The sequence below is a fragment of the Rhinoderma darwinii genome, chromosome 1, assembly GCF_050947455.1.
Source record: "Rhinoderma darwinii isolate aRhiDar2 chromosome 1, aRhiDar2.hap1, whole genome shotgun sequence".
Taxonomy (NCBI): domain Eukaryota; kingdom Metazoa; phylum Chordata; class Amphibia; order Anura; family Rhinodermatidae; genus Rhinoderma; species Rhinoderma darwinii.
In genome coordinates this window covers 72,488,494-72,516,180 of record NC_134687.1, presented here as the reverse complement: position 1 = coordinate 72,516,180, position 27,687 = coordinate 72,488,494, and the positions used below count along the sequence as shown (strand labels likewise).

Here is a 27,687-nt window from a genome sequence, read left to right as displayed (position 1 = left end):
TAAATGTTGTGGCACCAACTGCAAAAAAACACAAAAATTGAGGAACTTTGGATTGCGTAAAAGTGAGCGTGAATGTAACGACTAATAAACAAGTACTTCTGCTCTTAGAGGGGACTAGTCTTTCTGTATTCTTTCTTTTGAGTAGCATTCGCATGCACTAAATGATCCCCAAAAGGTTTACTATTGGAGCAGAAGTGAAATGCACCCCCGGATGACAACTAACACAGTCCACGAGAATCGTGCAGCTACTCCATAGGGGTGCGTGGAAAGTTTGAGGTTGCCATTTACATTTGTAGAATTGTAATGGTCACGATGAGTTGTAGAATTTGTGTTGAGACGCTCCCATAGAAATGTATTAGGTGGCGTAGTTTGTGCAAGTCAATGGCGCCATGTCATGGAGATGTATTGAAGTTGTATTTGGGATAGTCATGAATGGCCACCTTCTTTTGTCATTGTCCTTTTCCTAATAAGATGCATCAATGTAAATGAGACCTATCCTGGTAATTAAAATCGGGTTTTCTAATAATTTTGCGTTTTTATTTGCTCTTATTAACTTCTGTGGTTATTAGAAATGCATAGTAAAGGCCCTTTTAACAGGCCAATTATCGGGCAAATGTGTGTTCACTGAACGCTCGTTCCCGATCATTGTCCTGTGTAAACAGGGCAGCGATCAGCAGATGAACGAGTAAACGCTCGTTTATCAACTGATCGTATCGATTTAAATTCTCAAAATATTATCGATGTCGGCAGCACATCTCTCTTTGTAAACATGGAGATGCGCTGCCGACACGATAGAAATGTATGGGGACGAGCGATCGGAGTAACTAGCGCCAATCAGCGACCTGTTTCATTGACCGGCGCTCGTTGCATCGGCCAAAATTGGCCGGTGTAAAAGTACCTTTAGGCCTGGTTCACACAATGCAGATTTTTATTTTTATATCCATTTTGAATGCATTTATTTTTAAAGCCGAAACCAGAATTGGCTATTATTGCATGTTGTATGAATACTCCAGGCTGGATGTCGGCTACTATTATACAGCTGATTCAAATATCCAAAATAATTTACAGATGTTGTAGTGGTCGCCGTTTACCGTGGAATGCGCTGTAGACATGCCTTATGGGTGGTGCATCTTGTCTTTGGAAATATTAAGTAGTATAATATTCTGTTCTCTTTCCTAATTGTCTATTGGAATATATGTCAGGTTGACTCCCTTTTTACAAGGATCTTGTTTGGCAGACTGACCCCTGTGAACATCGGTTATGTTTTTAGTACCAGCATATTAGACATTTGTGGATGGAAAAACATGTGAAACAATTTACGTCTTTTTGTCCTTGTGAGAAGTCTGCCCTACAAGACTGGGTGTGGGCAGAGAATCTGGAGTATGTTGCGTCCTGGATGCCTGCTGCACAGACATGGCATTATCTGGGCTTTTTGTCCATTGTATTATTGACTGTTCTACACAGCAGATTATAGTTAGGCCTAATTCAGACGAGCATGTTCGGTCCGTGATATACGGTCCGTTTGTCGGCCGCAAGTCCCGGACCGGACACACTTCAGGGAGCCGGGCTCCTAGCATCATAGTTATATACGATGCTAGGAGTCCCTGCCTCGCTGCGGGACAATGGTCCCGTACTGTAATTATGTTTTCAGTACGGGACAGTACTTCCACGGAGAGGCAGTGACACTTAGCGTCATACATTACTATGATGCTAGGAGCCCGGCTCCCTGCAGTGTGTTCGGTCCAGGAAATGAGGCCGACATGCGCACCGTATATCACGGACCGGACACGCTCGTCTGAATTGGGCCTTAAGGTAAGAGCTGCACTTTTCTGTACTCCTCGCATGTGATGTGTATGTGGAACATTTCCGTCCCCGTATATATGACGAATTTGTGTATATGATTCCAATACTCCAGAGAAGGACAGTATGCGTGTGTTTACAGAAGAGGCTAAGTCACTATATCTGTCTTTGTACTGTATGTATTCATACAGCGGTCTGCATTATATTAGTAGTGGTTTATACTGTTATTTTAACCCATTACCACGTGCTTTTGCAGAGAAGAGGTGCCACAGGTTCTAGGGTTCTTTCAATAGAGCTACATTTCAATGCCAACTAGTGAGTAACTTAAATACCAATTCTGAAGCTTTTTTTCTATCTGTACGTTTGCCAAAATCGCAGAAAAATCCATCACGTGTGAATAGAGCCTAATTGGATGTTTCTGCTTAAAGGGTTTTCCCACGAGGGACATTTATGACATATCCTGTAGATACGTCATGAATGTAAGATAGATGCGGGTCCCCCCTAAAACCTGTTCTAGCTTTTTGTGCCCTCGCTGCCTCCTGGCCACTTATTGATTACATGGTCGGGAATTACGGAAACCGCGTAAGTTGCTGAGCTACTCTGTTTCCGTAACTCCCATAGTAGTGAATGCCCGTTACGGAAGCAGCGTAGCTCGCATGCTACGCTGTTTCCGTAACTATCATTCAGTTCTATGGGGCTTACGGAAACAGCGTAGCTCAGCGAGTTACCCTGTTTTTCTCCTTCATGGTCAGAAATCAGCTGGAACGCAAAGAGGTAGAACAGGGTTTAGGAGCCCCGTACTAGAGATAGGTGTGGGACCCGCATCTATCTGACATTTGTGACATATCCTGGGGATATGTCCTAAATGTCCCTCGTGGGAAAACCCCTTGAAGTTGACCATACCAGAAGAGATGACCTCTAAGTGAGACATATTTCCTTTCTTGACCATCCAGCCTTATTGCTTCTGCAGCTGGCGCAGCAGTGGTACGATATTTCCCTGTGAAATAAAAATGATTGGACGATTGAAAAGATATGTTTCAACAAGCCAGTAAACCTTTTTACACAGTAGTAAATGTCAAAGGGGGGTGGGGGAGATTTATGAAGCAAAAGTCGCATTTTTAATTCATACGCTCCTGACACTTTTTAAAAAAGTGGGGGCTTAGCTAAAGTGGGTGGGTTATCGTGGCCCAATATTTGATATTACTTAAGACAGAAAATTGGCGTAAATTATCGCGCAAATCAATGTAAGTTCCTAGCTGATGTAGGTTTGAGTTTCTGGCGCACAGATGGCCAGGAATGCACCTAATTTTTCGCCTATTATTAAATTAGGTGCATCTTACTCTTACTTTCTTTAGATTAAGGCGGGCATATGAAATACTAGTCTGAATAAATTCTCCCCAATGAACATTCCACTATAAACATGCTTATTCGGGTTGGCCAAATGTGCATAAGATTCCTATGGTGAGATCGGGGTGAAAAAAAACCTGGGGACCTCCTCATCTTTTGGAAAACAATAGGATTGGACGGCACATAAACTGAGTAAATTTATATTCTCTTCTGATGTCTGGCCTTACTGAGTCTTGTAAATTGCTTTAAAGGAGTTCTCCGCTTTGAGCAATCCCAATTATTTGAGAATGGTCCCTTGACAATAAGCAGATCATAAGTGTTCTCGTGCTGGGGCCTCCAGCGATCAGTTATCTGTGGGAAAGCCTGGCAGTAAGTGCTCAATTTCCCTGCAGTGCCACCACAGGGGAAATGAAGCATTGCACAATGTATTTTCATATTAATGGGTTGTGTGTGTAATACAGGACAGGACAGGTCCTCCAGAGCAAGAGACACTTTTTGTAACTTCTTTCCACTCTGGCCAAGAGATGACGATCCTGGACAGAGGAACCCCCTCTATTATCTCAGAATTGTCTAATAGGGTATATGTAAACTAGACCACCCCTTTAACATGCAATTCCCTAAGGCTCTATTCACACCACAGGGTTCGAGTGTCAGCTGATAAAAACGTCCGTTTTGGTTAGTTTTTGCTTGGTCGTTTTGCATCCGTTCCGGGCTGTGTTTCCGTTTTTAATGGCCGATTTTTGACCCGTTTTGCATCCGTATTTTTCCCTGTCCTTTTTAAAAACTGATTAATTTTATTTGTAAATTTTTTGCCACACACTGCCCTCTGTAGACCTTGCCACAGCTGCCCTTGTAGGTAGTGCCACACAGCCCCGCTAGTAGGGAATGCCACACAGCCCCGCTAGTAGGGAATGCCACACAGCCCCCCTGTAGGTAGTGGCACGCAGCCCCCCTGTAGGTAGTGGCACGCAGCCCCCCTGTAGGTAGTGGCACGCAGCCCCCCTGTAGGTAGTGGCACGCAGCCCCCCTGTAGGTGGTGGCACGCAGCCCCCCTGTAGGTAGTGGCACGCAGCCCCCCTGTAGGTGGTGGCACGCAGCCCCCCTGTAGGTGGTGGCACGCAGCCCCCCTGTAGGTGGTGGCACGCAGCCCCCCTGTAGGTGGTGGCACGCAGCCCCCCTGTAGGTGGTGGCACGCAGCCCCCCTGTAGGTGGTGGCACGCAGCCCCCCTGTAGGTGGTGGCACGCAGCCCCCCTGTAGGTGGTGGCACGCAGCCCCCCTGTAGGTGGTGCCACGCAGCCCCCTTTTACATGGCACCCCCCTACATTTCTGTAGATAGCGCCACTGTAGGGGACCGTTCCAGGAGAAATCCCTGACTTCAAGGTCCATATATAGAGCTGTGGATTCCGTTTCAGGAGTAGGGGACCGCACCAGGAGAGGTCCCTGACGTGCCTGTCCATATATAAACAGTGAAGTTAGGGACTTCTCCTGGACGGAATCCCCGGCCACAGCTTCGGCAATGGTGTGGTCGGGGATTGGGGATTCCACTCCTACAGGGAGCAAAAAAATACCCCCTCCTCCTCCTCTTCACATGCAATTCGCACTCCGAGGAGGGGAAGAGAGCGAGAGGCAGAAAGCTCGACCATCATTCGTATCACATCCGAGTGACAGCCATGCTTTACACGGCCCCATAGACTTCTATGGGAGCAGTGCGGCCGGGAGAACGCCTGAAAAAAGGCACACACCATTTTTTGATGGCCCGGTTTACCGGGCAGTCAAAAAAATCGGCAGTGTGAATAGCCCTGTTTGGGGTCTATTAATCCTACTGTGGCCGTGTGATGTCCGTTCAAGTAACGGCTGTCACACAACCGGGAATCCCGGTCGTGTGAATAGGGCCCAATATAATGTACTCTTTTGGGAAAGGTCTGATAATCTGCTGGGCTACAGGAAACGTCTAAATCCCCATACTTGCTGTAAGTACATATCAACAGAATTTACTGCTATTTATAATGCAGTTCGGCTGTCGCTGCACGACATAAAATCATAGAAAATTCATTCCTAATGCAACTATAATTACTTTCTACAGGGTAATGTAACAGACCTTGCACTTATCGCTCTATTTCTGCATGTGTTGGAAATTTGGTGATAGTCCCAGAGTCCCTTGCATATTTTTTTTACCTAAAGCAAATAGTTGTAGTTACATCACGACTGTAATTTTATGTTGCCGTGTAGTCCCAGCCTTTCTCTGTCAATACACTCCAAACACAAACCGACATAAAATCCATTAACAGATTATGACCGTGTGTGCAGCTCATTGACAGAATCCAAAACATTTTACAGTGAATATAAAAATTCTCTGATAGGTGCTGGGATTATCAAATATGCCGGATTATCAGAGTATATACAATCTACCTGCAAAGAGAACCCCGGCTAAAAATAAAACATTGTTAAATATTAGGCAACTGAGGTGCTGGAGGATTTCCAGCGTTTTTTGTACATCTCTGCTGGTCATTTGTATGGTTATAAACCTTTTTTTTAATCTTTTTCTATCTGTAATCTGGGGTTTATTTGCCCTTGTAGTCCTCCTCCTCTAATCCTAATCTTTAACTATTTTTATATTTAAAGGTTGAGTTCTGCCCCCTCTCACGATTAAACTCCACCGCATTTTGCCCCACCGTTCAGCTTCTTTTTGTGATGGAAATTTCCATACCTGCGTATTTTCCCCTTTCGACTGAAATCTTAAACTATACTTTTATTTGTTTTCTGGAACAGAGGCCTTTTATTTTATTTTTTTTGTTTTGTGGTAGATTTTATCGTCCCCCCTCAGCCGTGCTGCGATAATTAGGAAGCTGGATCAATTGTATATTAATTTGGTAACTTGTTTTTCCTGTGAGTGTGTTTCCCATGCATGACTGACTTCCTATTGTTTGCCACCGAGAGGAAGCCAGTTACTTCTTGTAAGAACAGAATAGAGATAAAGGGAGCTGTTTGATGAAGGGGTTTGCATTGGAATGTCTGTGGGAAGGGGAGTGGGCAGAGGCTGGCGGCTGCTGCTGCTGCGGCTACATGTCTTAGCATGGCTGTGCATTAAGTCCTTTCAATCTCCTGTTAGTTACAATGCCCCTTTCCCCCTCTCCTGCTGCGTTACGCTTCGAACTAGTGACCGCAAGGATCCAAATGACTGACTTCCCCTATTTAATAACCGGTCTGATAATGCCTGAACATGTTACTGAGCATAAAAAAACATCAGAATTGGTGGAGTTTTTAAAGCGACAGACATACGTCATATCACATATGTAAACATTCCATACTACAGAAGTCAAAGCTATACAGTAGTGCAACTTTTATTGACTCCCATAGGAAGAATAAAAAAGTTGCTTGCGCTGAGTAACCTACAAAGCAGGGGCGTAACTAGGAAAGACTGGGCCCCATAGCAAACTTTTGACCGGGGCCCCCCCTCCCCTGGGTGTCACACAACCCCCCCCCCCTTGTAGATAGTGCCTTTTTTACAGCCCCCCATGTAGATAACGCCATACAGCCCCCCCTCTGTAGATAGCGCCATACAGCCCCCTGCAGATAACGCCATACAGCCCCCCCTGTAGAGAACACCATACAGCCCCCCCTGTAGAGAACACCATACAGCCCCCCCTGTAGAGAACACCATACAGCCCCCCCTGTAGGGAACGCCATACAGCCCCCCCTGTAGAGAACGCCATACAGCCCCCCCTGTAGGGAATGCCATACAGTCACCCCCCCTGTAGGGAACGCCATACAACGTTCCCCCCCTGTAGGGAACGCCATACAGCGTCCCCCCTCCCAAAAAAATGCGACCTACAGTGTGCCGTACAAGATACATGTATCCCCTATCCACAGGATCTCCACAGGATAGGGGATACATGTGTGATCGCTGGCAGCGATAGGGAGAACGGGGGGGACTGAAAGTCCCCTGAACTTCTCCATCACAAACCTCTGACTTCCGGCGTCTGCGCAGCTCAATAAAAATGAAAGGAGCGCTGGTCACGCAAGCGCGACCGCCGCTCCATTCATTTCTACGGAGCTGCCGACACAGACCCCGGAAGTCCGAGGTTTGTGATGGAGAACTTCAGGGGACTTTCAGTCCCCCGTTCTCCCTATCGCTGGCAGTGATCACACATGTATCCCCTGTCCTGTGGAGATCCTGTGGAGAGGGGATACATGTCCTGTGGAGAGGATACATGTCCTGTGAAGATCCTGTGGAGAGGGGATACATGTCCTGTGGAGAGGGGATACATGTCCTGTGGAGAGGGGATACATGTCCTGTGGAGAGGATACATGTCCTGTGGAGAGGATACATGTCCTGTGGAGATCCTGTGGAGAGGATACATGTCCTGTGGAGATCCTGTGGAGAGGGGATACATGTCCTGTGGAGAGGGGATACATGTCCTGTGGAGAGGGGATACATGTCCTGTGGAGAGGGGATACATGACCTGTGGAGAGGGGATACATGTCCTGTGGAGAGGGGATACATGTCCTGTGGAGAGGGGATACATGTCCTGTGGAGAGGGGATACATGACCTGTGGAGAGGGGATACATGTCCTGTGGAGAGGATACATGTCCTGTGGAGATCCTGTGGAGAGGGGATACATGTCCTGTGGAGAGGGGATACATGTCCTGTGGAGAGGGGATACATGTCCTGTGGAGAGGGGGGGGGATACATGTATTTTGTTCTATTTTGCGCCTTCAGGACCAGACACCGTTTAGCCATTTTTAGCACATGTTAGTTAAATGGCTATAACTTTTTTATTTGTTGGGCTAATGACGTGATTTTTGCGACGTCTTTTCCGTAGACAATGCAGGTTTCATTTTTTATCGTTTTTATACACACCTTTTTTGCTATTTTAGAATTTTTATTCATAAACTTTGAAAATAATAGTAAAAAAATAAGCTTTTTTACATTTCAGCAATTTTTTTTTTTGGTAATAACATAGTTTTACCCTAAAATAGACCTTTTATTTGTGATCGCCATTGTCTACCGTAAATTTTTATATATTACATGTCTATATTAGGGTAATTGGGTCAGCGCTCGCATTACAACAATGATTGGCGGGGGGGGGGGGGGAACGTTTTTTTTTGGGGTGGGTATTTTATGTGTATTTATTATTTACATTTTTTTTGCACTTTACTTTATTATTTTTTTATTACTGTGGTCTGTCCCTCAAAGGTCAAAGAAGACCTTTGGGGAACTTTATATATTTTTTTTCTTTCTTTCACACCATGTCTTTCCACTGTAATTGGAGCTGCACAGCAGCCCCAGTTACAGGGGAAATCAGCCCTCTCATAGTGACGATTGTCACTAACTGGGCTGTGCTGGGTCTAGTTAGACCCAGCAGCAGCCTGCCACTAACGGCACCCGGCGATCATGTGACCAGTCACATGATCACCGGGAGGAATAGAGACAGCGCCGCTGCTGCTGTCTCTATTCCTATACACAGCGTTCATTGAACGCTGTGTACAAGTGATCGGAGAAGACAGAAGCAGCGAAAGCTGCTTCTATCCTCTCCTCAGGGTCCCCGGCAGTCACTGACTGCCGGAGACCCGACATTCAGCTGCCCGATCGCGCGGGCAGCAAGTTAAAACCCGAGCCGTAGAAAGTCTATGGCTCGGGTTTTAAGGACCCTGACCGCTGGCCGTAAAAATTCAGCCAGCGGTCGGGAACCAGTTAATGGCAGAGCGGGGAGATACCTCCCTGCTCTGCCGTAGTGTTCAGTGGCGTCCCGCTGTAGCAGCCATAGCGGCTGCTAGCGGAGCCTCCGGCCATGGTGGGGGCCCGTGCCGGCGGGCGACACGGGCCCCCTCATGCCGCGGGCCCCGTAGCAGCCGCTACTGCTGCTACGGCGGTAGTTACGCCACTGCTACAAAGGTTCCTGTGTAGTCAGAACTTTATACTGCACACTGGAGAAAATAAATACAGCACTTTAGTTCAATATCTCCCTTATAGAGGCAAATAACCAGGCGGCAGAACAAGTCTCTTGCTAGGAAAGAACTCCTGTCCCCATGTTTGTGTTTCTGCTGCAGTAAAAACGATCGGGATCTACATTGGTAAGTGCTGTGTGTTTTTTTTTTTTTCTTTTCTCCAGTGCGTGACTGGGATATCTATCCTCTTTAGGGGGTTTTACAGTGGGAGATTATCGGACAGACAAGCGTTGATAGAACAGGGCAGCGATCAGCAGATGAACGAGCAAACGCTCGTTCATCTGCTGATCGTATTGTTTTTTAAAAAGTAAAAGACTATCGTTGTCGGCAGCACATCACTCTGTGTAAACCGGGAGATGCGCTGCCGACATGATAATAAAGTATGCGGATGAGCGATCGGAGTAACGACCGCTCGTCCCCATCCATAGCTCTTTGTGACTGGAGCAAACGAGCGCCGATCAATGATGTCGCGTTTGCCGGCGCTCGCTGCACCTGCCAAAATCGTCCGGTGTAATAGGGCCTTTAGACTTCGTGCACAAGGCCGTATTACGTATGTGTGTTCTGAGGATCTGCAATTCAGTGCCTATAGTCTACTAAGGGCCCATACGGAATCCCTGGGTGTCTCTGATCATCTACAGAGGCAAACAGGCTTTCCCCTGGACGTCCCCATGACAGCACCCTTATATTTGGACTGTGCTGTCATATAGGACTACCAGGAAATCCCATACCAGGTAATGGTATTCTCACAGATTCATATTTCAATGTGCAGGTATTCTCCCCTAGTTCCGCCATGTTCAAAGGCTTTATGCTGAACACCACTGGCATATGTGGTCTGTACTAAGACTGTCAGGAATGAACAGTGCCAGTCCCATACTTCTTTTGCTGGGGTTTGTTGAAATATTATTACTGCAGTCTTAACTTTGGGCAGTAGTCAAGTTTTTTCCCCCTATTTTATTAGCAACTAATGCCTTGTTCGTTTTTGTGCTGATCACACGGCTGCACAAATAACTGTAACAAAGTAATAGGAGGTCGGGTATTTGGCTTCGTTCACATCTGCATCAGGGCTCCATAAATGGGTCCTGTCAGAGCGTTCCGTCAGGGGAACCCTGACTGAAAAACGGATACCATAGTATTCTTTTTGAATCGCCATTGATTTCAATGGTGACTGATCCGGTGCAGATGGTTTCCGTTTGTCACCGTTGTTTAAGGGTTCCTTTGTTTTGACGGAATCTATACCATTGTCGACTGCGCTATTCATTAATTCATGACGATGGAACCCTTTAAACAACGGTGACAAACATGGTGATGCAACTGGAAACCTATGGTTTTGTTTCAGTCAGGGTTCCATTCATGGGTTCTCCTGACGGAAAGCCCCGACGGAACTCATTAACGGAGTCCTGACGCAGATGTGAACAGAGCCTTCTTTAAAGAGGCTCTGTCACCAGATTTTGCAACCCCTATCTGCTATTGCAGCAGATAGGCGCTGCAATGTAGATTACAGTAACGTTTTTATTTTTAAAAAACGAGCATTTTTGGCCAAGTTATGACCATTTTTGTATTTATGCAAATGAGGCTTGCAAAAGTCCAAGTGGGCGTGTATTATGTGCGTACATCGGGGCGTTTTTACTACTTTTACTAGCTGGGCGTTCTGACGAGAAGTATCATCCACTTCTCATGAGAACGCCCAGCTTCTGGCAGTGCAGACACACAGCGTGTTCTCGAGAGATCACGCTGTGACGTCACTCACTTCCTGCCCCAGGTCCTGCATCGTGTCGGCCACATCGGCACCAGAGGCTACAGTTGATTCTGCAGCAGCATCAGCGTTTGCAGGTAAGTAGCTACATCGACTTACCTGCAAACGCCGATGCTGCTGCAGAATCAACTGTAGCCTCTGGTGCCGATGTGTCCTCGCTCGTCCGACACGATGCAGGACCTGGGGCAGGAAGTGAGAGACGTCACAGCGTGATCTCTCGAACACGCTGTGTGTCTGCACTGCCAGAAGCTGGGTGTTCTGAAGAGAAGTGGATGATACTTCTCGTCAGAACGCCCAGCTAGTAAAAGTAGTAAAAACGCCCCGATGTACGCATTTTCGGCCGTTTACCCGGCCGCCCGGCTCCCAAAAGAAGTCTATGGGGCTGGGTAATACATGGCCATCACCGGAATGTGTCCCAAGTGATGGCCGTGTATTCCGTCGCTCACACTCTCTCTCCTCCTCCTCACAGTGCAGAGTGCATGTGAGGAGGAGGAGGAGGGTCTTTTGTTGCACCCTGTAGGAGTCGGAATTGGGGACATATATGGACACAGTGACGTCACTCACTTCTGAAGCGGAATCCCTGACCCTGTGGCCGGGTAGTCCTTTCCAGGAGAAGTCAGCGACTACACTGTCCATCTATTGGAGGGGGGCGGGGGTGCAACCTACAGGGGGCTGTGTGGCATTACCTGCAGAGTGGGGGCTGGGTGGCATTACCTGCCGGGGGCTGGGTGGCTGTCAGGGGGGCTGTGGCATTCTCTACAGAGGGCTGTGTGTGGCAACAAATTTAAATAAAATTCATCCCTTTTTAAAACGGACAGGGAAAAAAGCGATGCAAAACTGGTCAAAATCGTCCTGTAAAACATCAACACGGCCCGGAACGGATGCAAAACGCCCCAAAACGGACGTTTTTATCGGCCGACACGCGGACCCTGTCGTGTGAATAAGGCCTAAGCCCTTATTCACACGACAGGGTTTCCCGGCCGGGTGACGGCCGTTCATAAAACGGCTGTCACCCGACTGCAGTAGGAACAATAGACCCCTAATGGGGCTATTCACACGACCAATTTTTTTGACCGGCCGGGAAAACCGGCCATCAAAAAAAATGTGACATGCCCTATAGTCTGTGGGGCCGGGTAATACACGGCTATCACCGGAATGTGTCACGAGTGACGGCCGTGTCTACCGTCGCTCTCTCTCTCTCTCCTCACAGCGCAGAGTGGATGTGAGGAGGAGGAGTTTATGCCATTCGGACGAATGGCTGTACGCTGGAGGTAAGTTTCTACACTGTGTGGCAGGGGCCGGGTGTACAGGTGGAAGGGAGTACTGCGCTGGCTCCCTTCCCCTGCTTGTTTTAAAAGTGCCCTGGCCCGATGGCGCCGCTAGCAGCTGCTGCGGCTGCTACTGCTGTAGCGACGCCACTATAGCAGAGCAGGGAGGTATCTATATGCTAGCCCCACTTTAGCTCCCTGAAGGAGCAGAATCCCTGTGTTTTCGGGGATTCCGCTCCTGGACAGAGCGCTTGATGTCTCTGTCCATATATGGACAGTGACATCAGGGGAAACTCCTGAAGCGGAATCCCCAAACACTCTGTGACCGGGGATTCCACACCAGGCGAAGCCAGTAACATTCAGTGTCCATAAATGAACACAGATGACAGGGGCTTTTCCTGAAGTGGAATCACCGGCCACATGGGGATTCCCCTTCAGGAGTTGCCCCTGATGTCACTGTCCAGATATGCCCGGCCCGGAACGGATGCAAAACTGAAGATTTTATCGGCCGACACTCGGGCTCGGTCGGGCCCCTGTCGTGTGAATAAGGCTTAAGACTGCAGGGGCTGTAACTGTTTTATTGGCAGTGCTGAGGATACTATATGGGTACCGTTGTGAGACTTTCAATAGAGTATATCTTTATATACTTGTGTAACTAATAATGTAGTAATGATTAGCACCAATTAGGCATTCATTTTTAATGTGACAGATATTTAATAGTTATTGTGGTATACCTTTTGAGCAGAAAGTGTAATACACCATCAAAGTCTCTACGCAGCTTGTTACGGTGTCTTTAGCTCACGTCGTCGTGTTCTGACATTCCTGATCCAGCACCTAGACATTGGTAGGATTTATGCAGGCTATGGTTTCCTTATGAATAATGCAGGTCTTCGGATATAAAAGAAAACGCATTTAATATGCTAATTAATAAACTTAGAGCCTGAATGTTCAGAGTCGGGATGCCACCGTACACACTAGATGGTCGTCCAGTCCTGCTGAAATCAGAGGATTCGGCTTGATATTTCATCTGTAATTATGGCAGATAAAAAAAAAAGTTTGAATGTGTAAAAAGTTTACCATACACTAGGGATTTTGGAGGGTTGAAAAGGCGGATTTAGACAATTTTTTGCCAACTGTTGGTGCCTTTTCGTGACGTGGTCGACCGAAGAAAAATGTTTGTTTTTTTCTTCTTCGTTTTATTTGGTTGTTGTCGGGTGCAGATTTGTACGGTCGTTCATGTCAAACAACAGATCTGTATCCCATCAATAGGGGCCACGACCAGGCCACAGATCAAAGTAGAGACCAATCGGTGCTTTGTCATCCAGAAAAATAACGTCTCTAGACCAACCTTGAAAGACAAGTAGTTCAGAAAACGACCATCTGAAATCACTAATGTATGGCCAACTTTACATCTAAAAAATAAAATAAAAAAATCTGTTTTCTAACATTGTTTTTTTTCTACTTTTATTAACAGCTTCAGACAAGCCTGATGAAAGTTGGATATTCAGCATTAAAGTAGACCATCTCCAATCAATACCTTGGGGGTGAGTATTTCCTTCTAAATTTAAAGTGTACCTTAAGTAGTAAGGAAATGATCATTCTCCATTACTTTAGAATGACGTTTCTTATAATATTTTTTCGCTTTTATGTAAATTTAAGCTTTTATTGAAACCTCCCAAAATCTGGTTGACTATGATCTAGTATTCGTGTAAATGATGTGTATAATATTTTTTAAGAATTAGACTATTAAGCTTCCTCTCACATTTTAAGGATTTCCACAGCGTAATAGGGTAGCAGCAAAGTAAAAAAAAATTATGAAAAACGACTTGCTAGTGCCAACTCTTTACTATCTTAACCACCGTGTGACTCCGTGATCTGCAAGTCCTTGTTATAAGCTTTTGTTTAAACACGATTATTGATGTTATTTAATATGATCTTATTCGATCATATTAATATAGTCCTTAACATTCTGCAGAATATACCGTTTTGTGTTGGTCTCATCGGTTTCTGCCGATGTTGTAATATCCGCATCTCTCATTGTGACATTGAAAGAGAAATCGAATTCCCCTGTGCTACGTTTCAAGACTCATCTAGGGAAATTAATGTATGTTCTGTATAAAACCTCTCTTAAAGAAGCTTGTTATATGCCAAGTGTAATGACTTTATTCCAATCCAGTCTATACTTTTTAAGTAATATCCATGGGGACTTATCAGGGCAGACGTAGACAGTAGAGGGCCCCTGTGCTGTGTGCTGGAGTAGTTTGTGGTTCCGTAGCGTTCCCTTATGGTGCTATATAAAATCCCTCGCCAGTTTTCCTTTCCTCTAAGGGTATGTTCACACGGCGGGGGTCCGTAACGGCTGAAATTACGGGGATGTTTCAGCCTGAAAACATCCCCGTAATTTCAGCCGTACCGGCATGTGCAGGCGCTTGAACGCCGCGTCAATTACGGCCGTAATTAGCGCTGCTATTCATTGGAGTCAATGAATAGCGGCTCCAATTACGGCCAAAGAAGTGACAGGTCACTTCTTTGACGCGGGCGTCTATTTACGCGCCGTCATTTGACAGCGGCGCGTAAATATACGCCTCGTGTGAACAGACAAACGTCTGCCCATTGCTTTCAATGGGCAGATGTTTGTCAGCGCTATTGAGGCGCTATTTTCAGACGTAATTCGGGGCAAAAACGCCCGAATTACGTCCGTAAATAGGCCGTGTGAACATACCCTAATATTTGTGTAGTCCCTTGCATGATGTCTAGTAGTCAATGATGTACATATATGAAAACCGTTCTACCGGGAAGTAGATTTAAATAGGTTTTCCACTTTTAAGGAAAATCTGATCAATAAGACAGACTGGTTGCTATACGGAATTTTATATAGGGTTGTTAGTCCGAACACTCAAGTAACCAATAAGGTTAGTCTCTGTTCACACTAGTGTCTTGGCTGCCATTTTGACAGGAGTAATGATCGATATGACAGACCTTTGATTTGTTATAAGGGGTATTGTTTATATACGTTTTATAGGCTGTATAGAATGTTATATGGACTTAATAGGTAATTATCTGTTTGATCGTATTGCTTCGATACGGGCTTCTGAAGAACTGTATTTACCGGGCAGCCTAGAATGATAGTATATTAATGAGAGGGGGTTGCAGAGGGAGAAAAACTAACCCCAATGCAGCAGTGAATCCCCCAAAAAATGCAGATTTATGTTCCTGTATAAGGCTGGATTCACACAAGCATGTTCGGTCCGTAAAGGACGGAGCGTATTTCGGGCGCAAGTCCCGGACTGAACACACTGCACGGAGCCGGGCTCCTAGCATCATAGTTATGTACGACGCTAGGAGTCCCTGCCTCGCTGCAGGACAACTGTCCCGTACTGAAAACATGATTACAGTATGGGACAGTTGTCCCACAGCGAGGCAGGGACTCCTAGCGTCGTACATAACTATGATGCTTGGAGCCCGGCTCCCTGCACTGTGTTCAGTCCGGGACTTGCGGCCGAAATACGTTCCGTCCTTTACGGACTGAACATGCTCGTGTGAATCCAGCCTAAGAGTCAACAAATGATATGTTTAGTAATAGAAACTACGACACACTATAACCGGTATAATCGTATGAACTTATAATGGGATAAATACATTTTATATTTTGATTAGAATGTAATTTTTAGTCAAAATGCGCCTCCCATTATGCCTTAAAACCCAACCACTTGCCCGTCCATTTCCATAAAACCCCATAGACTATAATGGAGTGCGCAGGACAGATGCAGGGCCGACTCTTCCCTTCTTTTCCATCCCTTTTGTGGACTTGTTCTAAGGCACAATGAGCGACACAGGACCACTGTTCACCCGACAAGCAGGGGAATTTATTAAAAGTTAACTAAACTTTTAAAAATACTTTGACATGTCATAGTGAAACGTTAGAAGGTTTTTTCCATGAGGGTCCGAGCACGGAGACCCCCCCCCCCCTCTTCCCGATCGCTAAAACTAAGCGACAGAAGTGCTCGGGGGAACGCTGTGCCGCTTCATCTCTAATTGTCTATCCTCATAAATCCGATCGGTGGGGGTCTCCGTACTTGGATCCCCTCCAATCAAAACATCTGACATGTCTCTGTAACGTCAAGAGTTTTTAAAAAAGTTTAGTTCTACTTTAAGACTGGTGTTTCATACACCAGTCTTAATAGAAAGAGACTTGTAGTAAGATGCTACAACTAACCCCTTCTAATAAATGTGTCGCATCTTCGGCCTGCCGTGTGCCATCCGTTCTCCCTTCGGCCATAAAAAAAAAACATCCCTCACTGCTCCCCTTTTTCCTTCTGGGACCCCTCATTATTCCAGAGCAGCTCATACAAGGTCCTGACGCTGAGCAGCGTCAGGACCTTATATGTAACAGCACGTCAACGTCATCAGTCCTGCATCACCTACAACGTACTGAACCTGCCTAGCGTCAGTACGTTGTGTGAGCCGTGTTATGATGCGGGGTCCTGGAGGGGAGAAGAAGAGCATTGTGATGAGCATTATTATTATTTTTTTCTAATTTAATAATTTGCTGTGGGGGTGGGAACAAGGTACATGGCCCAGCACGGGCCTCTACCTTGCTATGCCCCACAGAGTGAAATCTATGCCAGCTAATAGCTTGTGTTGATTTCCACTATAATTTACGACCGTTCTCCGACCCCGCACCCTTTTTGCAATGTCACCCCCCCTTTTCAGAAAACTGCCGAGGGCTATGTAAAAAGGTCAAAGGTTTTGGGCCCTTGTGCAACTTTTCTCCGCCACAAAACTGGCAAAGAAAGGTTGATAAATTCCCCGTTCAGTGTTCTTCTTTGAGCATTTTAATAGATAGGAGCGTTCATTGTGCCCTATAATTTTCCATGATGTTGAGTCCTGTCTCACTGATTATGCATATTTATCTAAAGTAAAAAATCTGCCTTTGTAGCTTGATCAGACCTTGTCCTTTTCAACATATTCAGCGTTTTTCCCTCTGAACGTTTTGCTGGTTCAGCTCTGATACTATTGAAGAATAGTCTCATTAACTAGAGGCAAGCAAGTCAAAGCTGCTGAAACGGACACTGATCCGCTGAGACCTTCTGATTTTATTTACTGATCACGTCAAAGACTAGATCTTCTTACACCTTCAGGAGAAAACGCTGGTCACTATCTATAGTGACTTGCAAGATTACATTTTTCTTTTCTCACATTAGATATCTGTAAATGAAGATTAGTTAGTTGTCCTACATTTGAAGAATTTTCCATAAAGACCATCATATGTACCCATTCAGTTCTTATTTCTCATCTCTTAAAGTGTAGCTAAACGTTTGACAAACTTCTGACGTGTCTTTTTCCGGAAAGCCGATGTATCGGAGTACAGGCTCATAGACTTTCTATTGAGTGCGTAAACCGATAAATTTTTTCCCGGAAAAAGCTGAACAGACACGAAGCGGCTGAGCGTTTACACGAGCGCTTCAGCTGCTTCATTCTAGCGATTGATGGGGTCTCAGTACTCGGACCCCCACCAATCCAAACTTCTGACATGTCACTATGACATGTCAGAAGTTTGTCAAACGTTTAGCTACACTTTAATTTTTTGGACCCTGAATGTTGGCCCAGTCTTATTTTTAATTTTTTTATTATTGCAGCATGCATTTATTTCTTTTATGTAGCACCAACATATTCCTCAATGATGTACACAGATTGTACTCCCCAACCTCCGTCCCAGGTTCAACTGGGACTCCTATTACTAGGATGTACCCAGTGTACACGTAGGTCATATCCAGGGCCAGCTCCATGTTCATGTGGGCTCTTGGGTGACACAGACTTAGTAGACCCCTTTTGCGGGGGAACTCCGGGCGGCAGTAAAATGGCAGAAAACGTAACTTTGTGCCACCGTATAGACATTAGGCGCTGTTTATGCCCCCATATAGAAGTTAGGCCCCCAGTTTGTACCCCATAAATTGAGTGCCCTCTGTAGATAGTGCTGAGAAAACTAATGTGCCTGAGGCACAATGAAACCCATTTTCCCAGCTACCAACTGAATATTAGTAAGATATAACTTTTATAAGTCTATTATTAAAAGGTCCAGGATGGACAACAAGAGCACAAAAAGTTAAAATTAGCTAAAGACCACTAGCAAATGCTCTATGTAAATGCTGCCAGCTGTAGCCCCTGGGGGGGCAATTCATATTACAATTTTAACTGCTATGACCTACTAGACTCTACCTCTGATACACTGTGACACCAGCGTATGTCAGGCAGTCTGCAGCTGCTGACGCGGGCATCCTATTGTAATAGGATTTGTATACCGAATCCTGCCTACATCTGGCAGCATTTACATAGAGCATTTGCAAATGGTCTTTAGCTAATTTTAACTTAATTTTACCCTCCCAGGTAGTGCCACACAGCCACCACCCTCCCAGGTAGTGCCACACAGCCACCACCCTCCCAGGTAGTGCCACGCAGCCACCACCCTCCCAGGTAGTGCCACGCAGCCTCCACCCTCCCAGGTAGTGCCGCGCAGCCACCACCCTCCCAGGTAGTGGCGCGCGGCCAACCCCCCTCCCTGGTAGTGGCGCGCGGCCAACCCCCTCCTCCCTGGTAGTGGCGCGCGGCCGACCCCCTCCTCCCTGGTAGTGGCGCGCGGCCGACCCCCTCCTCCCTGGTAGTGGCGCGCGGCCGACCCCCTCCTCCCTGGTAGTGGCGCGCGGCCGACCCCCTCCTCCCTGGTAGTGGCGCGCGGCCGACCCCCTCCTCACTGGTAGTGGCGCGCGGCCGACCCCCTCCTCACTGGTAGTGGCGCGCGGCCGACCCCCTCCTCACTGGTAGTGGCGCGCGGCCGACCCCCTCCTCACTGGTAGTGGCGCGCGGCCGACCCCCTCCTCACTGGTAGTGGCGCGCGGCCGACCCCCTCCTCACTGGTAGTGGCGCGCGGCCGACCCCCTCCTCACTGGTAGTGGCGCGCGGCCGACCCCCTCCGCACTGGTAGTGGCGCGCGGCCGACCCCCTCCTCACTGGTAGTGGCGCGCGGCCGACCCCCTCCTCACTGGTAGTGGCGCGCGGCCGACCCCCTCCTCACTGGTAGTGGCGCGCGGCCGACCCCCTCCTCACTGGTAGTGGCGCGCGGCCGACCCCCTCCTCACTGGTAGTGGCGCGCGGCCGACCCCCTCCTCACTGGTAGTGGCGCGCGGCCGACCCCCTCCTCACTGGTAGTGGCGCGCGGCCGACCCCCTCCTCACTGGTAGTGGCGCGCGGCCGACCCCCTCCTCACTGGTAGTGGCGCGCGGCCGACCCCCTCCTCACTGGTAGTGGCGCGCGGCCGACCCCCTCCTCACTGGTAGTGGCGCGCGGCCGACCCCCTCCTCACTGGTAGTGGCGCGCGGCCGACCCCCTCCTCACTGGTAGTGGCGCGCGGCCGACCCCCTCCTCACTGGTAGTGGCGCGCGGCCGACCCCCTCCTCACTGGTAGTGGCGCGCGGCCGACCCCCTCCTCACTGGTAGTGGCGCGCGGCCGACCCCCTCCTCACTGGTAGTGGCGCGCGGCCGACCCCCTCCTCACTGGTAGTGGCGCGCGGCCACCCTCCCTGTAAGTAGCGCCTTTGGGGTTCTCTCTAAGAGTGGAATCCCCAGCCAGAGCATTGCTGACGCTCAGGCTGGGGATTTCGCTTCAGGAGAATCCCCTGAGATCACTGTATGAACAGTGTTGTCAGGGGCAACCCCAGAGCCATAGTCCTGAGCAGAGCACTACTAGTACTGGCAAGGTGGAATCTCTAATACGGATAATGCTAAGCATGGGGGCTTAGCAGCTGCGATCAGCTGTACCAAACAGCCAATCAGAAATGATTATTTTATCCGTATAAATTTGTATGTATAAATGCCTGTTTGTATGTTTAGTGTTTATGTACACATGTATGATCTATGTCGATGTATCTCGTTTCCCCTGGTCACTGAGGTATATGAAGCAGTTAATATTGTGATTGTACGTTGCGTAGTGTTATGCGTTGTTTTTTAGGCTGGGGTTGATATGACCTTTTAAGGTTGTATTTTGTGTCTGGATTTCCAGGAAGGTTTTCATAGCGGTGACTGCGGGAATATACTTGCTTAGGTTCAACTGTAGGCACAAATTATTACAACGTGACAAATGTTTGTTTCCACGTCATTTTAGCACATGTTTCATTGGGTGCTCTCCGTGTATGGAAGAATGTTCCCATGCCGGACAGATCTACGAATTATAATTAAACCTTATCTAATATGTGGGGGGAAAAAAATCTTTACTCTGTCTGGCCAGTTGTGCAGTTCCCATGACTGTAACATAATTGTGAACGCCTGCATTAAAATAAAAAAGTATAATCCTGTGCTGTGAGTACTGTTATGCAATTATTATTTTTTAATATATTTTTTTTGCATGTGACCTATTTGTATCAGTCCGCTGTAAAAGTCTAATATTGGAAATCTTTACTTGGGCAGGATCATGGCAAGGTTTCCCCTCACTTTTGGAAAGAATAGCGCAGCCTGTAGTGCTATTCCTGCCATCAGAACAGAAGCCTGACAAAAGTTACATAAGCTACGATGCAGGTGTGAACAGAGAGCAAAAAACACTCGTCCCCCCCCCCCCCCAAATCCTTTCTATGTTAAATTGTCTACATTCAGGAAAACAGAAGCAAAGGAAGGACTCATTTAGTGGCCCCTACTGTGCTTGCTCATAGGTTACGATAATAGCAATTATTTATATAGCGCCAACGTTTTCTCAGCACTTTACAATCGGGGGAAGCCGTATACATACAATGTGACCAATAATAGAAACCAACGATTGGATATAAGGAGAGGACCCTGCTGTAAGGCAGGTTCACATGCTGCAGAACAAGCCTTTAAATCTACTCCGCTACCCGCTGCAAAATCCGCAGGTGGCATCAAATGTATTACGCAACGATTGCCGCAGATGTAACAATTTGCATAGCGATCATGGAAATTGGTGCCATTACAACTCCATTCAGTTGCATTGTACTGTACTTTTGTCTATGCAGGATATGTAAATCCACATTTGTATGTGAACTAAGACTATGTAAAGTTCACACAGAGTTTTTTGACGTGGAAACCGCGCCGCAAAACGCGCCAAAAGACGGCCGAAAATGCCTCCCATTGATTTCAATGGGAGGCGGAGATGTTTTTTTCCCGCGAGCGGAAAAGCCGGCTCGCAGGAAAAAGGGCCATGCCCTATAGTCGGGCGTTTACGCCTCTGACCTCCCATTGACATCAGTGGGAGGCAGAGAAAGCGTATTTCGCAGCGTTTTATGCCCGCGGCGCTTATTCGTGTGCTATGTTTAAGGGCTCATTCAGACGAGCGTAATACTCGTCCATGTGCTGTGCGTTGAAATAACTGACAGCGCACGGACCCATGCAATTCAATGGGGCCATTCACACATGCGTTGTTTTTCACGCAACATGTGTCCGTTTCGTGAAACTCGCTGCATGTCCTATATTGGTGCGTTTTCACATCTAGTCGCCCATTGAAGTCTATGGATGCATGAAAACCACGGACCGCACACGGACGACATCCCTGTGCTGTCCGTGTTTCACGCATCAAATACATTAAGAAATAAAAAAATGTCAAAAATGAAGTACTTGCACAGACGGGAAAAACGCATGCCTCACGCGAAGCACATTGATGCCAATGCGCACGGACAAGAAATGTAGGAAAAAACGCTGCATTTTTTACGCGCAAATATCGGTCACGCTTGTCTGAATGTAGCCTGCTACAAATAAATAGTAGAAAGAGAAACACCTCCAGCTCACCTTCGTTGCAAATGTGGTTTTTGGGATGATCGTGCACGGATCCTCGTGTCGGCACACAGTAGATAGACGAGACTAGGAAAAATGGGTTTGGATCCAGCACAGAAGATTTGATAAAATGGAAGGAAAATTTCCGAGTTTAATGGGCCAGTATGTTTGGCAAGTTAAAATCAGGAGTGAGGAGCACAGCGTGACATCCTGATAGTGTAAGGAAGAAAGTGATAGTGGTAAATGAAAAGCCTACGCGTTTCAGACGCTGCAAGCGTCCTTAATCATGGCTGAAGCTCCTCACTCCTGATTTTAACTTGCCAAACGTACTGGCCCATTAAACTCGGAAATTTTCCTTCCATTTTATCAAATCTTCTGTGCTGGATCCAAACCCATTTTTGCTACAAATAAATACTTTGTGTAGCATGGACGACACATTGCTCTTCACGGAGACCCTGGTGCCAACATATAATGCTATATTCACCAAAGGTTTCCTTAGCCTTTAATGGCCTAGGGATACACTCCATAAGTCTCCCTGTGGAATATGTACATTAGCCGGCGTGCATGGGCAGTTTGTTTTTATTTTTAACTTTGCTTTCAATTACAAGGCAACCTTAAAAAAAAAAATAATAATACTTTTTTGCAATTGTAGTTAATGGGCGACCATATTGAATACAGTTGCAGACGTAGGGGCTCTACGTTTGATGTATATGTCAGGAGTTTTTCTCTGAATGTGTTGTATGAACTGGGCCTAAGTTGCACGTGAGTTTGGATTAATATAACTTGCACGTACTTGCGTGTCCTGCAGGTGGAGTTGTTGTCTTCAAGTCCATCTCAAATCATTCTTGACTTTCTTAAACCGAAATGGTCAAACCAGATCTAGCTGTAATATTTGTCAGGGCATTTCTCTCATCAGTAGGGAGAAACAAATCAAAGATAAAAATTAAAATGCTGAAATACTTGTTAGGCTCTGTTCACATCTGCGTCGGAAGGTCCGTTAGGGGCCTCCGTTGCAGATTCCGTAATTTTTGCTGGACAAAATAGCGCAGCATGCAGCGCTATGTTATCTGGCAAATTGGCAGAAACCCGACAGAACCCATTAAAGTCAATCGCTTCCATCAGGGACTGTTGGTTTTCGTCATGCGACTGATCCGGCGCTTCCGTTTTTTCTTGTTGTTTTGCTCCTATGATGGAGCAGAACAGTAAACAGAACACTGATATGAACATAGTCTTATCCTTTTATAGTTTGAGGATCATACAAATTGAACCTCCATTTACCATAAACTCTTAAATTGCTTCCTAAACACAATACTTGTTCTTACAGGGGTATTTTATGTTGTAATTTTCTTACCATGTTAATCCACAGGATATGTCATAAATGTCTGATAGATGCAGGTCCCACCTCTGGGACCTGTATCTATCTTTCGAACTAAGGTTCCACCAACCTCGTCCAACCTGGTAGGGCAGCCGCTGGCCGCCAAATGACGGGTTTTTCAGGAACAGCAGAGCTTGAGGCTGGGCTCACACTATTCGTTATTTTTTGCATTTAGAGCATGTTTGTTGTTTTTTTTTGTCTGGTTTTAGTTGATGAACTCCAATTAAGGGACATGAGCGTTTATCTACCAAAACAAAAAAGCATGTTAAAAATGCACAGTGTGAACTAAGGCCTCATGCACACGACCGTCATTTTTATAAAATACTGATCCATTTATTTCTATGGGCCGCGGACACCTTCCCGTATATTTACAAGTGTCCGGTCCATAGAAATGACCCGCAAAAAATAGGACTTATTTTTGCATTTACGGACCGTGCTCCTATACTTTCTAATGTGAGGTCAACCCGCAAATGCGCGTGACACATCGTGGCCTGTCCGTACGAACTGTCTCATTGATCGGCGCTCATTTACACGGCCCAGGACGGAGGATCAGGAACATACAGAAGAACCTGCAGACCGGCAACCAGTATGAGCAAGTTTATCTCCAGTTTACTTTATCATTTAGTGTTCCTCTGTTCACACTGGCATCATCGCTTCCTATTTTACATCTATTTAATGTCATTAACCCCTTTTTATTTACCCCTATTGACTGATAATTAGTCTGTCCTGTTTGCATTAGGTAGCCGTGTTATTTTTTTACTGTTATATAGTGCAGCATGCTATTCTATTCTGATCTCAACAAGCTACAAAAACCTGACCGAAGAGAACTAATGCAAATGCGAACAAAGCCTTAAAGTGAATTTCCACCTTTTAACACCACTTCGTTTTTTGGTCCCACAACTCTATACTGATATATCTTTATAGCTGTTAGATGTTTTATGATACAGGGATCCAAATACCCTACATAGACAAAGGTTTATAGCTGCCTGTAGTTGCCACTAGGTGGAGCTTAGGACTGCATACTATTAGTTCATTGTATAAACAGTATCCAGTAGGCTCCTAAGCCCCCTCTAGTGGTGGCAGCAGTCAGAATGCTATCTTTTAAATACATATCTTTGCAGGGGATTTGGAACTCTGTATCAGAAAAACTGAACTCCGACTGCTATAAAGTTCTATTAAGAAATTAATCAGTGCAGAATTTTGAAACTATTTAGATAAAAAAGGCGTTATAGGGTGGACAATAGGGATACATCGAGACTTCGATACCGTGCACCCTCAAACGGTTCGTTACCGTTATTTAATGTATTTCGATACTAAGCTGTGCGGCCGCACAGTTTAGCATTGTAACACATGAATGTATGAGAGCGGGGCTGCGGCTGTTTAATACATGTGTGATACAGTCATTGCCCCCGCTCCTGAGTCCTGACAAGTGCGCGCTGTCAGCATGATGTGGTGTGACCAGCGCTGCACTAATGAGTGCCGGCGCTGAAGACAGAACGTGGTCAGCGCACTGCAGAACACCCCCATGTTTTGTCTTCAATGCCTGCACCGCCGCTCATTAGTGCAGCGCCGGCCGCATTACCTCATTCTGACCGTGCGCGCACTTGTTGTCCGGAGTGGGGCAATGGCTATATTACACAGCCGCTGCCCGGCTCTAACGGCGGATATGAGAGAAACCATCTCTGCCGCTATTCCCTTGAACGCTGCGATCAAAGCTGACTGCAGCGTCCAAGGGGAGAAGGGGGGATGGCCTTTGCATCGTGTCACAGGGAATGTTAAATAAAAAAAAAATACACATACACATTTTTTACAATAAACATTCAAATAAGTCTCAATACATAAAATATACACATTCGGTTCGGTATTGGCGCGGCCATAATAACCTGCACAACAATTTTTTTTTGCGTCATTTATGAAGTGTACGCTATAAAAAAATAAAATTACTTCTTTTTTTCACTTACTAATGTAAGGCACGAGGTGTGATGAATTTAACCTCCATTCGCCTCACATTAATAGTAATTAACCCCATCATGTACCTCACACATTAACCCAATGTTGTCAATTATGACTGAGAAAAACGATGGGGTTAATTATTACTAATGTGAGGCACATTCAAAATTCATCACCCCTCGTGCCTCACATCATTTTTTTTTTATTACGGTTGCCAAAGTATCGTTTTGGTATCGAAAATCGTAATACTACACAAAGTATCGCTATCGAAGTTCAAATCCTGGTATCGTGACGCCCCTAGTGGACAATGGTTTAAAAGTGTGATGTTTTAGTTGGAACAGGGCCTTCGATCTCAAGGTCATAAGCCTCCAACGCTTGCTACTATAAAGGTGTACTGTGACATAAGTTGCCCAAAGGCTTTCATTGTAAAAAAAAAAAAAATGATACGCGAGGTATATGTAGTATAAATTCTATTTACTGGAAACCTCTGTATGGAATAGCATCGTTGACTACATTATTCTACACGGCAGAAAAAAGCTATATGAATGTATACCGTCCCGACGGAGGTCTTTTGGCCTCCGTCGAGTGAATGGGGGCTTATGTATACGATTAACATGTACACCAGGAGCTTTTCTGTTGCATACGTTAAACGTACAGTGCAAACGCAGTGTGAATCCTCCCTTAGGGCTTTTAGAGGTGTTTGTCAACACAATGCAGATGATCTTTGCAGGCAGCAGCGTTCTGAATGTACCATTTAATGTTTATAGACTGTAAGACGAGATGTAACAAGATCATTAGTCTGTGTTCACTTGTCGCGGTCAATTTGCTCTTTTTGCAGCCATTTTAGCAAAACCGCGCGGTTTAGTGAAAATTGCGGCAATAACACTATTTGACGTGAAGTCTGAACACAGCCGTACAAGACAAGTAACGCAACGTTGGTTAACAATATATGTACATTGTATCTGGATGGAGAGCTCCGCCTATTACGTAGTTATGTCTGCTATATAGACATCTATATATTCCTTATATTGTGAATGTATTTGCCCTAGACTTGACTGCTTGAATACGGTACATGTCCCAAATAATTGATGTATATGTACTTCTTCCTCCTAGCTGCTGCAGCTCACTGACTTCTGATGGTTCCACGCCTGACTGCCTACTCAGCTCAACTGCTCAGGCTTCCCGATATTAAGATAGATGCACTGAACTCCAGCACATCCCCTCGACCTGACTGCAAGCATGTAAGGAGACTATTGATGATGTTACTTTCCATTATTTTAATCCCAGATATTCTACCGATCACCTAAAAATAATTAGGAACCTTTCATTTTGTTTTCCTCTGTTAAGTCTTTCAGATGCTATATCTTGCTTTTCAATTCCTCGTAATTTTCAAGATCTCTTCTTGCTTTCTGTGTATGAAAACATTCTTGGTTACGTCCCAAGCTGCAAAGTAGATACATTTGCATCAAGCCTAGGCAATTCCTCACCAATATGAAAACATCCGCAGCATTGATCTCATTCCTATCCTAATAGTTTGCTTCAATGTATCGGTTTAGGCAAAATCTATTAGCCTGGGGTCGAAGCTGTTAAGCTTACCAAGTATTACTAGACTGGATATAATTGTCTCCACCTCTCCGCTAGAGAGCGGACTAGGTTGCTGGATCAGTATGTGGTTTCAGCCTCTGGATGTAAACAAGAATCCCCACTCATGGATAGAAAACAGTGATCTAAAGAATTGAAACATATATTCACCTAAAGAGGATCTGCCACTGGTTTAGTAATGCCCAATCTCCGAACGCTTATAATTCCAGTGAAAATTGTGTCCCAAAATGTTTATTTTTTTAAAAGTTACGAGCTTTTTTCTGAATATGCAAATGAGACTATACTAGCCAAAGGGGTGGTAACGCTGCTCTTTATCTGTGGGCGGTGTTTGTGATAAGATTTGTGTTTACACTTCTGGCCGCAGCTCCTTTACCACATCGCTTCACCGCTCATCTAGGAAGACGGTCCCTGAATGAGCGCTGAAGCGATGTGGTGAAGGAGCTGCGGCCAGAAGTGTAAACACAGAGTGATCTTATCACAAACACCGCCCACAGATAAAGAGCAGCGTTACCACCCCTTTGGCTAGTATAGTCTCATTTGCATATTCAGAAAAAAAGCTCATAACTCTTACGTTTTGGGACACCATTTTCACTGGTATTATCAGTGTGACAGCGCCTATTAGATTAGTTAGGAGATTGGACATTACTAAACTAGTGGCAGATCCTCTTTTAAAAGAGGCTTCCGGGACTGAAACATTTATGGCCTAGCTTTAGAATGGGGGCCTGTCTCCTGCCAATCATCAAAATGAAGTTGTGTCGCCCCATCATCATTTATCCAGGCACAGCGGCCATTCTGTATGCGTGGCTGAGCCAGGTATTTCAATTCCGCCCCATTAACTTTAAATGGCTACGCTTATGTAATAGATATATG

The 27,687-nt window shown here is 46.0% G+C and overlaps 1 long non-coding RNA gene across 1 annotated transcript in view; it reads left to right on the top strand.

The window, feature by feature from the left end:
• LOC142735756 (uncharacterized) overlaps positions 1-26,450 on the top strand; it is a 67,225-nt gene extending 40,775 nt beyond the window's left edge. Inside the window, exons 2-3 of the long non-coding RNA XR_012880548.1 lie at positions 13,594-13,663; positions 26,329-26,450. This is a non-coding gene — a long non-coding RNA (uncharacterized LOC142735756). The remainder of the gene's footprint in view (positions 1-13,593; positions 13,664-26,328) is intronic.
• The last annotated feature ends 1,237 nt before the right edge of the window (positions 26,451-27,687 follow it).